This window comes from Cherax quadricarinatus, chromosome 57 (genome assembly GCF_038502225.1).
Source record: "Cherax quadricarinatus isolate ZL_2023a chromosome 57, ASM3850222v1, whole genome shotgun sequence".
NCBI classification, from domain to species: domain Eukaryota; kingdom Metazoa; phylum Arthropoda; class Malacostraca; order Decapoda; family Parastacidae; genus Cherax; species Cherax quadricarinatus.
This window is the reverse complement of record NC_091348.1, coordinates 9,952,105-9,966,991: the sequence shown is the minus strand read 5'-3', so window position 1 is coordinate 9,966,991 and position 14,887 is coordinate 9,952,105. Positions and strand designations below refer to the sequence as shown.

The 14,887-nt window shown below is 40.5% G+C and overlaps 1 protein-coding gene across 5 annotated transcripts in view; it reads right to left on the bottom strand.

Annotated features, from left to right (window-relative positions):
• Tmem63 (transmembrane protein 63) overlaps nt 1-9,082 on the bottom strand; it is a 249,443-nt gene extending 240,361 nt beyond the window's left edge. For all 5 annotated transcript variants that reach the window (XR_011393591.1, XM_070097342.1, XM_070097339.1 and 2 more), the window contains exon 1: nt 9,013-9,082. The gene's annotated coding sequence lies outside the window, so the exon portion shown is untranslated. The remainder of the gene's footprint in view (nt 1-9,012) is intronic.
• Between the last annotated feature and the right edge of the window lie 5,805 nt (nt 9,083-14,887).

Here is a 14,887-nt window from a genome sequence, read left to right as displayed (position 1 = left end):
TAATTTTGGGTGTCATGACAATCAAAGGGTTACGAGTCCCTCTCTACCACAACGGAACCTCTTTCAAAGGCACATAATATGGAGAAAGGAGGGAATTATTATAATAATTATTATAATCATGGAGGAGCACTAAACCTGTAGGATTATACAGCACATCAGGGGGGTGGGATGCAAGGTATTCAGGCTCAATTCAGGGAACCAGAGCACAGATAAAATTCCCTACATCAAAAGGCCCTCACCAGCATCAAGGAACCTCCCCTGAGGGGTAGAAAGGAGAGAAGAGTGGCCCTGTTGATCAAGACAAGGGAGATTTGTCATGAAAATCCTTAACTGTTTTAACTTCAGAGTATATTGCAGGAACTCAAATGTTATCTAGCCCCAATAACCACAGAGCCAGACAGAAACAAGATACAACATAAACAATCCAACCTCAATTCTAGAGGATACTACAAGGCAGAAGCTTGGGTTTGGAGCCAAAATGTTCATCCTGGGTAATTACAAAAAAAAAAAAATGAAAAACAGACTAGTTCAGCTGGGGCCATGGACAACAGTCACTGTGCTGGAGATGCACGTGAGCATGAGAATGAAGGAGCACTGTAGTAAGCCTAGTGACCCATGCTAAGCAGGTTCTCAAATCCAACCCAACTTTCACTTTTATACCTGTCCAACTTGTTTTTAAAGCTACCCAAGGTTTTAGCTTCAATGACCCTATTTGGCAGACTTTTCCACTAATCAGTAACTCTACTGCTGAACCAATATTTCACTATATTCTTTCCAAATCTAAATTTAATCCAGTTTGAATTTATTTTTTCGAGCTCTTTTTTGGTTGGATATGCTCAGTACCCTATTTATATTGCCTTTATTTATGCTTGTATACTTCAGTGCTATCTCCAATCATTCTTTATCTTTCAAGAGAGTGTAGGCTCAGGGCATTCCGTGTATTGTATATTCATGAGAAAGATTGCTTAGACAGTGGATTAGTTTTGTCATCCTTCGATGGATCTTCTCTTGAAGATCCAGAGAAGGATGACAAAATTTTTCCACAACTTCTCCAATGCATTTACTGTATATCCATTCTATAGTACAGTATATGCAGCAAAACCTGAGCTGCATAATCTAAGAGAGGCCTTATTAACCCTTTTACTATGCAGACCCTAAAATTAATATTGCTCTCAGTATCCACCCCCCAAAAAAATCTTTTGAGATGGTGGAGAATTTTTTCTGGAGGTAATGACACCAAAAGTATTAAATCTGATGGAAAACTTATGGAATTATGCAGACACAAATTTAGCAGTTTCAGCACAAATTACACATTGGCAATTTTGCTCACTATGAGTCCTATTTTAACCCGTTAACTGTCCTAACGTAGATCTATGCTCTTACCGCTAGAGCTGCGAATGTACATCTACGTTTTATTTTTCCTGGCTTCAAATTTGGCGCAATAGGCCTGAGCTGCCTAGACACGAGAGGATGGGTCTGCGCACTCAGTGTGCGCTGCATGAAAAAAATCGGGCACCCCGTAGTACCACATGGTAGCACCAGTTACATTCAGGTCCATCTTAGGTCAGCATCATGACAAACCCTCATGATTCACTCACGCCTCGTCATATTAACACTCTCTATTCGAGGAAAGTGATATAGAAAGAGTTTAGTGGATGTGACACCAATGTGGCCACTAATGAACAAGGAATTAGTGAAAATATCAATGATAACCCAGATGACCCTTGGCCCATCACCTCTGGACTGGCCAGTGTGGCCATGCCAGACCTCCAGCCAAGCACTTCAGGGGTGGCCAATGTGGCCATACCAGACCCTGGGCCAAGCACCTCTGGAGTGGCCAGCGTTACTACCCATAGGCAACTACGCAAGAGGAAACAATCATTTCCCCATGGTTTCAGTGATAGTGAAAGTGATGAAAATGACGATGAGATTGATTTTATGCCAATAGAGGATTCATTTCGTGATAGTGATATTCATTATTCACCAGTGAAATGCACTTTCAGGCATCATTGCCTACATTCAGGTAGTGTGCCATATGCAATCCCCAAGGGTTGTGGGAGGTCACGATCCAAAACCCTGGCCACTGATAGTGATAATGAAGGAGAATATGAGGGGATGGAGGAAGAGGTGGTGGTGATGGCGGGTAGCATGGTGCCTGGAGCACATGGTGTGGTGGGTGGACAGACAAAGGACCACATGGCACCCCTTCAGCCATGTGCTGCCTCCACTCCTGTCCCTCCTCCTGCTCCCCCCTACACCCCATGCCACAGGTCCACCCAGCATCATGTAACTGTGAGTGGAACTGGACACAAAGTATATTCGTGCCACAGCCTTTTGATTTTGATGCGAGTGGCAGTGGCATCCTTCCAGAATGTCCCATAACAAATGAGTCTACAGAGTTAGACTTTTTCCAGCTATATTTTGACGAGCCTCTATGAACTTGATAGTGGCCCAGACGAACAATTATTACCGCTATATCATGGACAACACAGAGGTTGCAGAATCATCACGGCTGCGTAGGTGAAAAGATACAACTGTGGCTGAAATTTATTTATTCCTTGCCACTGTCATGCTTATGCCACATACACATAAGCAAAATATAGCACATTACTGGTCTACAGACTACTTCATCAGTACTCCTGTCTTCCATGACCTCCTTCCCTGCAACAGATTCACTCTGTTGCTACGAATGTTGCACTTCTCAGACAGGAATAGTGTTTATGTATTTTATTATTTCTTTTTATTTTTTATTATCACACTGGCCGATTCCCACCAAGGCAGGGTGGCCCGAAAAAGAAAAACTTCCACCATCATTCACTCCATCACTGTCTTGCCAGAAGGGTGCTTTACACTACAGTTTTTAAACTGCAACATTAACACCCCTCCTTCAGAGTGCAGGCACTGTACTTCCCATCTCCAGGACTCAAGTCCGGCCTGCCGGTTTCCCTGAACCCCTTCATAAATGTTACTTTGCTCACACTCCAACAGCACGTCAAGTATTAAAAACCATTTGTCTCCATTCACTCCTATCAAACACGCTCATGCATACCTGCTGGAAGTCCAAGCCCCTCGCACACAAAATCTCCTTTACCCCCTCTCTCCAACCTTTCCTAGGCCGACCCCTACCCCGCCTTCCTTCCACTACAGACTGATACACTCTTGAAGTCATTCTGTTTCGCTCCATTCTCTCTACATGTCCGAACCACCTCAACAACCCTTCCTCAGCCCTCTGGACAACAGTTTTGGTAATCCCGCACCTCCTCCTAACTTCCAAACTACGAATTCTCTGCATTATATTCACACCACACATTGCCCTCAGACATGACATCTCCACTGCCTCCAGCCTTCTCCTCGCTGCAACATTCATCACCCATGCTTCACACCCATATAAGAGCGTTGGTAAAACTATACTCTCATACATTCCCCTCTTTGCCTCCAAGGACAAAGTTCTTTGTCTCCACAGACTCCTAAGTGCACCACTCACTCTTTTTCCCTCATCAATTCTATGAGTCACCTCATCTTTCATAGACCCATCCGCTGACACGTCCACTCCCAAATATCTGAATACATTCACCTCCTCCATACTCTCTCCCTCCAATCTGATATTCAATCTTTCATCACCTAATCTTTTTGTTATCCTCATAACCTTACTCTTTCCTGTATTCACCTTTAATTTTCTTCTTTTGCACACCCTACCAAATTCATCCACCAATCTCTGCAACTTCTCTTCAGAATCTCCCAAGAGCACAGTGTCATCAGCAAAGAGCAGCTGTGACAACTCCCACTTTGTGTGTGATTCTTTATCTTTTAACTCCACACCTCTTGTCAAGACCCTCGCATTTACTTCTCTTACAACCCCATCTATAAATATATTAAACAACCACGGTGACATCACACATCCTTGTCTAAGGCCTACTTTTACTGGGAAATAATTTCCCTCTTTCCTACATACTCTAACTTGAGCCTCACTATCCTCGTAAAAACTCTTCACTGCTTTCAGTAACCTACCTCCTACACCATACACTTGCAACATCTGCCACATTGCCCCCCTATCCACCCTGTCATACGCCTTTTCCAAATCCATAAATGCCACAAAGACCTCTTTAGCCTTATCTAAATACTGTTCACTTATATGTTTCACTGTAAACACCTGGTCGACACACCCCCTACCTTTCCTAAAGCCTCCTTGTTCATCTGCTATCCTATTCTCCATCTTACTCTTAATTCTTTCAATAATAACTCTACCATACACTTTACCAGGTATACTCAGCAGACTTATCCCCCTATAATTTTTGCACTCTCTTTTATCCCCTTTGTCTTTATATAAAGGAACTATGCATGCTCTCTGCCAATCCCTAGGTACCTTACCCTCTTCCATACATTTATTAAATAATTGCACCAACCACTCCAAAACTATATCCCCACCTGCTTTTAACATTTCTATCTTTATGTATATGAAGCATATATTCAGTGTATACTTTTATCCATTCAGAACATTGTTGTCAACGAGTCCTTGATTCTGTTCAAGGGATGCCTGCCATTCAAGCAACATATACTGAGCAAAAATAATCGATATGGTATAAAACATTTTATGTGTGACTGTGAGAGTGGTCTTGTGTTGGATGTCACTGTCTACATCGGGAGAAACACACTCAATGATGACAAACGGATGTTGGGTATTTCTGGTGATGTTGTTTGCAAGATGATGGAACCATACCTTGGCAAGGGTCATACATTGTACACAGATAACTGGTATACAAGCCCTATGCTCACTGATTTCCTACGTGTGAATACTGATATATGTGGAACAGTGAGAAGGAATAGAAAACATATGCCAAGGTTCAGTGGAAGCAGTGTTGACGGTGCAGTGCAAGCGTTTTGTGCCAATGACATCATGGCACTGATGTGGCATGACAAACGAGACTTGACATTGCTGTCAACCATCCACAGAAATGAGATGGTACAGACAAAGTGAACTGGGACACCAACGAATGTATTGTCAAGCCAGCTGTTGTGGTCAACTATATGAACAATATGCGACTAGTCAACAAGTGTGACATACTGATGGGGTTCATTGACTGTGTGCATAGGAGTCGCAAGTGGTATATAAAAGTGTTTTTCCACCTTGTAGACATTGCAGTGCTCAATGCATTCAATATGTGCGAAATAAAGACTGGAAAATGACAACCTTTTGCAGAATTCTCTGTCATAAAACTGACAGCAAAAAAGTATGGTACCATACCTGTACCTGCCCCCCCAACAACGACGTCCCCCAACCACAACCAGTCGGGGAAGTGCCAGACCGAATCATCCCTATCTGTCACTACCTGATACCAATACCACCTACCCCAAAGTAGTAGTATTCACAGAAAAAGTGTGTGTGCGCTAGCACCACTAAACAACCCCAACAGCGGAAGGGCACACGATTCATGTGTCACTGATGTGGGGTGGCACTCTGTATGAATCCATGCTTTATGGAGTATCATACAATCGTGGAGTTCTAGAAACACAAGTGGGACATGTAAATACTTGTACGTATATAGTTGTAAATAATAAAATGCGATTCAGCCAGGTGTGCAAAATCACCTATCAGTGTGTATACGTGTGTTTGTGACAGTATGATCGTATAGTATAATATTTGTGTATAAACAACAATTGGTGATGAAATCAAAAAGAATTACTATAAAACATAATTATCATACCATAAAAACTAAGAAAATAAAAAAAAAAACAATAAATATGTAGAATTTCTGCAAGCGGCAGCATTCCATGTTGCCGCCAGGTGATCATCAAGTGCCAACTTCGCGGACTCATATCTCAGAAGTACCGAGCCTAATTTTTTTTTTATCCTGTCACATAGAAAAATGCACTCTATTTCTATTAAAACAAAAATAGATTTTTTTTTCAAATTACAGTGGACCCCCGCCTTACAATCAGCTCCCAACTCGAACAATTATGTAACAGTATTTTTGTAAGTGCTTTTGTACTAATCTAATTTACAGTATTCCTTATGGGAACAAATTCGTTCGGTAACGGCACCCGAACAGACTTCTGGAATGAATTAATATTGTAAGTCGGGGGTCCACTGTATTCGGAGCGCTGGGTGAGAGAATGCAGATCTACGCTTGGACAGTTTACAGGTTGAGCCAATTCCATTGCTCAGTTTGACAAAATTCTTAGCTATTTTGCTAGTATTCCTTCTGTTATATCAATTAAGAACAGAAACTGCCCATTCAACTTTTTCAACTATCCTGTACAGTACACAGAATCAGCAAGTTGGCCAGTTTTACACAAAATTTAAAAAATACCATTTTAAAAATAGAGTCCAAAATAAACAATGTAGACATTCCTCTGTTCATTAGTCACATCCCCAGACCTCACCTATATTACACCTGCCTTCCATTTTGAGTTCTTAACCACACAAAAATAGAAGATTTATTCTATTACTCAGATAATAAAATTTATCCAAGAATGATGGTCATGGTTTATGGCATCCCATTATTAAAAACCCATAAACCAGATTGAAGGCATAGGAGAGGCCTTATCCGTCCTCAGGAATATTGGCAAAAATCGAATGTTTCTGCTACTTCGAGCTCATTTTCAAGCTACTTCCAGTACTGACATCAATCAAAATACCAAGAAACAGCCAATAAAGCCATAGAGACCATCTGAGAAAACACCTTAACCCTTAAACTGTCCAAACGTAGATCTACGTCCACGTGCGGGGGGGCTCCGAACGTAGATCTACATTTTTTTTTACATGCTTTCAAATGGGGAAAAATCAAGGTTAGAGCGCTATGCATGTGAACGTAGATCAACGTTTGGACAGTTTAAGGTTTAAATTCACTATATTAAACATACACATGGTCAGTATTAGGACACAAGTGCAACTAATGTTACATTTTACTGTGGTAATGTTTTGCTCTCCAGGAGGTTTGTCAATGGCTTGACAAAACTCCTGAAGAACGAAACATTGCCGCAATAAAATGATCAGTTTTGTTTTTCCCACCATGCACCACCTGAGGCAGGATTCTTTTTGTACTGTGCACTCACCGGACAGACCCATTCTCTCATATCTAGGCCAAAATTTACTGCTCAAAGTTTATCTGAGCTGAGTTAAGCTCATGACAATTCTATGTGAAGACCACTGAAAGGGTTAATGTAGTATAACCTGTGAACCTAACTCTTGTTACTTACACTTTTTGACACTAATTCAAGTTGTCTGTTAGCCTTATTACACAAGCAGAGACACCACTGTCTTGGCTTCAGTACACCCATGATTTCCAAATCTTTCACATTCTGCATGATCAGGCTCTATATCATCTAATTTATAAATGTGATGGCTATTTTCATTCCCAAGGATTACTAGGTCTTTACACTTACCCACAATGAACTGCATGCCACTTTTTTGGATCACAACATTACCCAAAACTTTCTGAAGGTCAATGGCATCCTCCAGTAAATCTATTATTCAGACTATTTTTGTGTCATCAGCAACAGGGGTGCCATAGACATAAAAAGAGAACACTATACACAAACATTTGTGGTCCAAGATTCAACTTACTACCAGCTGATATAAGAAATATTGCCAGAACATGTGTATTAATTTTAAGAGGAAACTAGACAAGTACACCTCTGCCAAGCGCCAGTTCAGCCAGGCTGTGATGATTATTTGGGCCAGTGGACCATTAACCACTTGACTGTTGCAACCCCCAATCCTGAGGTGTCTCCTAGTGTCACAAAATTTAAAAAAAAATAAAAAAAAAATATTTTTTTCTTATGAAATGATAGAGAATCTTTTTCCGATTGTAATGACACACACAAAAAAAACGAAATTGATGGAAAACTGACAGAATTGTGCTCTCGCGAAGTTAGCGACCTCGGCGATATTTACAAATCGGCGATTTCAACCACTTTGAGCCCTATTTTTGGCTAATTCCATTGTTCCAGTTGACCAAACTCATAGCTATTTCTTTAGAACTCCATTTTGAGTATAAGAAACTGCCCATTTACCGATTTCAACTACCCAATAACGTGGTCAGAAATTAGCAATTTGGCCAATTTCACGAAAACTAAAAAATATGACAATTTCAAAATAAGGTCCAGAATGAACAATGCAGACATTCCTGGTTCTAAAGTAACATTTTCTTTGTTTATCAGTCACGTCTCCAGGCCCCTCTGATATTACTCTTCCTTTCTATTTTGAATTTTTATTCAAACAAAAAATAGAAGATTTACTGTTATGCAGACTACTGCAATTCTGTAATAATTGTACAAATAATGTCAACCCATTCATGACTGCATATTAGAATGGCTACTTGGACATTTATTGGACAATGACATCATTTGTTTACTTTTGAACATTGGCAAAAATCAAACATTTCCCCTACTTTGAGCTCCATTTCCAGGTTCTTTTTATAGTAAAACCAATCAAAATCACCTCTATTTCTATAATATGTTTTCTATTCTATCAAATGAGACCAAGAAAACAAGAATACAACCATAAATACCATACGAAAATAGACCACAAAGTCGGCATTTTAATTAAAAAAAAAACGGTCGGAGTTTTTTTTTCTCATTATGCACTGTGCTGCAGGATTTTTTTATATGGTGCACACTGACCACACAGACCCATTCTCTCACATGTGGGCCTACCAGCTTTCTCCTGCTTGATTTGAAGCCACTAGAATTTATGAGTATATATATACGTCAAACACGGTACCTCGTAAGACGTATATATACGGCCGAAACAGTCAAAGGGTTAACAGCAACAACCTGGCTGAGCAGGCACTCTGGGCAAAATCAATCTTAGGTATAGTCAAGACAAAATAAAAGCAATTATTATTATTACTGTACTCTTTTAATTACTATATATAGGGGAAGAGATAAACCCATAGGGGGCTATACAAGGACTGGGGAATAGGAAGCAATCAGGTTTTATCCAAGGAGAGAAAACAAAAGCAACTTTTGACAAAAATTAATGTGGTATTAAAAAATTTTTAATAAAATTACCTTTTAACTAAATTATTTTCCAGTTCATTTAATGAGATACCAAGTGGCACAGCTACATCTGCTTGTATATCTGAAAGAAAAAATTAGGAAAAGGAACAATATTCCTAAAAAGGTACTGCAATTATATAAATATTAACAAAGTGAAAAATGGTATGGTGATACCAACAAGATGTGGAAAAAGATACATATGTACAGTTCAGGACATTTATTAGAGGAAACTTTTCACAACGAGTAGCTTCTTCAGTCCTAATACTGTACAGAGAACTAAGAAAGCAAGTACAGCTTCTCCTCACTTAACGATGTACTTGTTTACTGATGACTCAGACTTACGACAGGCTCTCTGACCAGCATGCATATCTAACCCTTTGACTGTCGCAACCCCCAATCCTGAGGTGTCTCCTGGTGTCGCAAAATTAAAAAAAAAAAAAAAAATTTCTTATGAAATGATAGAGAATCTTTTCCCGATTGTAATGACACCAAAAAAACGAAATTTGATGGAAAATTGACGGAATTATGCTCTCGCGAAGTTAGCAACCCCGGCGCTGTTTACAAATCGGCAATTTCGCCCACTTTGAGCCCTATTTTCGGCTAATTCCTTTGTTCCAGTCGCCCAAACTCATAGCTATTTCTTTAGAACTCCATTTTTTCTATCGATTGAGTACAAGAAACTGCCCATTTACCGATTTCAACTACCTAATAATGTGGTCAGAAATTTGCAATTTGGCCAATTTCACGAAAACTAAAAAATATGACAATTTCAAAATAAGGTCCAGAATGAACAATGCAGACATTCCTGGCTCTAAAATAACATTTTCTTTGCTCATCAGTCATGTCTCCAGGCCCCTCTGATATTACTCTTGCTTTCTATTTTGAATCTTTATTCAAACAAAAAATTGAAGACTTACTATTATGCAGACTACTGCAATACTGTAATAATTGTATAAATAACATCAACCCATTCATGACTGCATATTAGAATGGCTAGTTGGACATTTATTGGACAATGGCATCATTTGTTTACTTTTGAACATTGGCAAAAATCAAACATTTCCCCTACTTTGAGCTCCATTTCTAGGTTCTTTTTATAGTAAAATCAATCAAAATCACCTCTATTTCTATAATATGTTTTCCATTCTATCAAATGAGACCAAGAAAACGAGAATACAACCATAAATACTATACGAAAATAGACCACAAAGTCGGCATTTTAATTAAAAAAAACGGTCGGAGTTTTTTTTTTTCTCATTATGCACTGCGTGCTCCAGGATTTTTTTTTATATGGTGCACACTGACCACACAGACCCATTCTCTCACATGTGGGCCTACCAGCTTTCTCCTGCTTGATTTGAAGACGCTAGAATTTATGAGTATATATACGTCAAACACGGTACCTCGTAAGACGTATATATACGGCCGTGACAGTCAAAGGGTTAAATATACAGTGGAACCCCGAGTTTCGAACTTAATCCATTCCAGGAGCTGGTTCTAAAGTCGAAATGTTCGAAACTCGAAGCAATATTTCCCATAAGAAATAATGTAAATAAAATTAATCCATTCCAGACACCCAAAAATATTCACAAAAAAAAAAAAACATTTTATAGAGATTAATTATAGTTTTACATACACACAACAAACATACATAGTACAATTAGTAATAGATATATAAACATTTAAATAAACATATAAAATAACATTTTTACTTACCATTATTGAAGATTGTTGATGGCATCTGGAAGATAGGGAGGAGTTAGGGAGCACTTATTGTTTGGAAGGGAAATCCCCTTCAATAAAGACTTCAGGTAACAAGTCCTTATCTGGGGTTAATTCCCTTCTTTAAGATTTCCCGAATATGGGACATGGTTCTGTCACTGAACCTGTTGTAGAGATAGCTTGTTTCAGCTTGCTCAGGGTGATATTTTTCAGCAAATGCCTGCACCCTATTTCACATTGCACAAATCTCCTTAATCTTTGAAGAAGGCACCATCCACCACCACCACCCACCAATACCATCCACCACCACCATCACCACCATCCATCAATACGATCCACCGGTGGCCTGGTGGCTAAAGCTTTCGCTTCACACATGGAGGGCCTGGGTTCGATTCCCGGTGGGTGGAAATGTTTCGACACGTTTCCTTACACCTGTTGTCCTGTTCACCTAGCAGCAAATAGGTACCTGGGTGTTAGTCGACTGGTGTGGGTCGTATCCTGGGGGACAAGATTGAGGACCCCAATGAAAATAAGTTAGTTAGTTAGTTTAATATGTTTATTATGCACCCCATACCCATCCTGTGGGCAGTAGTCAAAAGATTACAGAGGTACATAATTGGTCCAGGGACTGGACTCCAAAGTTTTGATAGCTGAGCAAGTTACAGAGGTAATGAACTCACAATTTACAAAGGTAATGAACTCACAATTTACAAAGGTAATGAACTCACAATTTACAAAGGTAATGAACTCCAGGGAAGTCTGGTCACAATCATGACAAGTTACAAAGGTATTTACAGATTACAGAGGTACGTAATGGGTCCAGGGACTGGGCCCCCCAAAGTTTTGATAGCTGAACTAGGTACAAAGGTAATGAGCTCACAAGTTACAAAGGTAATGAATTCTGTAGAATGGTTACTTACGTTTATACTTTGGCTACAATCATGAACAAATTATAGAGTAATGAGCAATTCACACTTCCACACCCGGTCACAACTGTAATGAGTTATTGGTGTAAATATTGATTGTTGAGTCACACACACCACACACACACACACACCACACACACACACACACACACACACACACACACACACACACACACACACACACACACACACACACACACACACACACACACACACACTTTAGTTTAATATCTTTATTCACCCCATACCCATCCTGTCCTCGATGACGCACTGACTTTCTTGGGTTATCCTGGGTGGCTAACCCTCCGGGGTTAAAAATCCAAATGAAATCTAATCTTATCTTACCACCACCATCCACCAATACCATCAACCACCACCACCAAGAGAGATACTGTACATGATTATATACACCTGGAAAATCCTAGAGGGACTAGTACCGAACTTGCACACGAAAATCACTCACAACGAAAGCAAAAGACTCGGCAGACAATGCAACATCCCCCCAATGAAAAGCAGGGGTGTCACTAGCACGTTAAGAGACAATACAATAAGTGTCAGGGGCCCAAGAGTGTTCAACTGCCTCCCAGCATACTTAAGGGGAATTACCAATAGACCCCTGGTTGTCTTCAAGCAGGCACTGGACAAGCACCTAAAGTTGGTACCTGACCAGCCGGGCTGTGGCTCGTACATTGGACTGCATGCAGCCAGCAGTAACAGCCTGGTTGATCAGGCTCTGAACCACCAGGAGGCCTGGTCATAGACCGGGCCGCAGGGGCGTTGACCCCCGGAACTCTCTCCAGGTAAACTCCAGGTAAAACCAATGCCATCCACCACCACCACCATCCACCAATACCATCCCCTACCACCACCATCCACCAATACCATCCACTACCACCACCACCACCATCCACCAATACCATCCACCAATACCATCCACCACCACCACCATCCACCAATACCATCCACCATCACCACCATCCACCATCACCACCATCCACCACCATCACCACCATCCACCACCACCACCATCACCACCATCCACCAATACCATTCACCAATACAACCATCCACCACCAATACCATCCACCATGACCACCACCATCCACCAATACCATCCACCAATACCATCCACCACCACCATCCACCATCACCACCATGGAAGCTTATTTCACAGCCGCAACTTAATAAACAAGCACCAAACACAATGAATTAATAATAAAATGTTTGAATGAGCATGCAGGTTAGTGTTCACTCAAGCATAAACAAAGCCAGACTGGCTCATGACACCTGTGCAGGGATACGGGTAGGCGGACAGGCCTGGCATGTGGTTCGAAACACGGGGTAAGTTCGATACTCGGGACAAAATTGGTTAAAAAAAAAAAAGTTCGAAACTTGAAGCATTCGATAGTTGATGCATTCGAAACTCAGGGTTCCACTCTAATGTATATAAGAGCTGATTTCCTCTATTCTGTTTAATATATGAACAGTACACTACTGTATAAACATTTAAAAATATGCTAAAAATGTTAGAAATGGTGAAAAGATGACATTAAAAGAATATCAAAGATGGCCGACACAAACCCACCACCATTACAGTATGCTCCTTGCTTAGTGACAAATTCGTTTACCAACATGGTCTTAGGAATGGAACCCCATCATTAAGTGAGGAGAGCCTGTATATATAGTGGCAGGAGTCAGGTGAAATATCACATGGGTAGCACTAGTAATGGTAGCAGTAATATTGGTAGTAATTGTGGTGAGACGGGTTGGGTTGGAGAAGGACCTGTCGACATCATATTACAGTGGTCTCCAGAATGGGTAGTATCCTGTTGATTAGCAATTTGAAGATAGTATAACTGCCAGACTTTTGATGGATAATGTTACTGACCACAATTAGGGCAGCTACTATGCACTCTTGCCATCTTAAATCATCTTCCTTAATTACTAGTCTAGCCTCATTGAATTTCATGAGGTGTCCAACATCATCCTAACTGCGGTCAGTGACACTATGCATCAAAAGTTCAGCAGCTACACTATCTCCAAATTGCTAATTAACAGGATATTACCCATTCTGGAGACCGCTGTAACATGATGTCAACAGGTCCTTCTCCAACCCAACCTATCTCACCACAATTACTACTACTACTACTACCACCAACACTACCACTACTACTAGTGCTACCCACATGACATTTCACTTGACTCCTGCCACTATATATATATAGCCTCTCCTCACTTAGCAACGGACATACTTGTTTACCGACTACTCAGACTTACGACGGGCCCTCTGACAAGTATGCATACCTAAATAATGTATATTAGAGCTGATTTCCTCTATTCTGTTTAATACAATATACAGTACACTACTGTACAGTGGAACCTGTACTTGCGAGTTTAATCCATTCCGTGACCTTGCTCGCAACTGGATTTGCTCGTTTGCAGTAAATTTTCCTCATTTAAATGCAATTACAGTGGACCCTCAGTTAACGACGCCAACGAATAGCGATAAAATCAGATACCAATACATTTTGCATCAAAATATTGGCTCGGCTAATGATAAAAAACTCAGTTAAGGACATTCGTCCAAAACGTGTCCGTGTGGCCTGAACCGCCCGGGCCACCCAGCCACTCCAGTGTGGCCAGTGTGCCATTGTTTACAAGCCAGTGTGGACGATTCCACGTGTACATACGATACATTTTGTATTATTCCATTCTTTTTAGTGCTTGTAACTGCTAAATAAGCCACCATGAGCCCAAAGAAAGCTTCTAGTGCCAGCCAGCCCTTTGGTAAAGAGCTGAGAGACAGGGGAGAATGTGCCTTTTTCAGTGATTCTACAATATGTATGATACTAAAGCAGCAGGAGACTGTACAGGCTATAGCGCCAGCCACCAATAAAGTGTAGCATTAACTGTAGCAATTAAGTTAAGCGATTAATTGATAGAAAAAAGATAGCACGAACCTAACTCCTCCAATGCTGTTGGAGTTATGTGGGGCAACTGACAACACTGCCATCTCCACCGCCTCTGCTGCCGCCTCCACCACCATGTACAGCTTATGCTCTCAGTGGCCCTTATACACCCAACAACAACAAAGCAACACTCGTGACATACTTAATGATGTATTGTATTCATTCTAGAGTATATGTCATGTTTCTATGTTATTAATATTGTTTATTATGTCATATTAGATGAATTGATCTAGATAAATAAGCCTTAAAGCTAATATTAGTGTCATATTG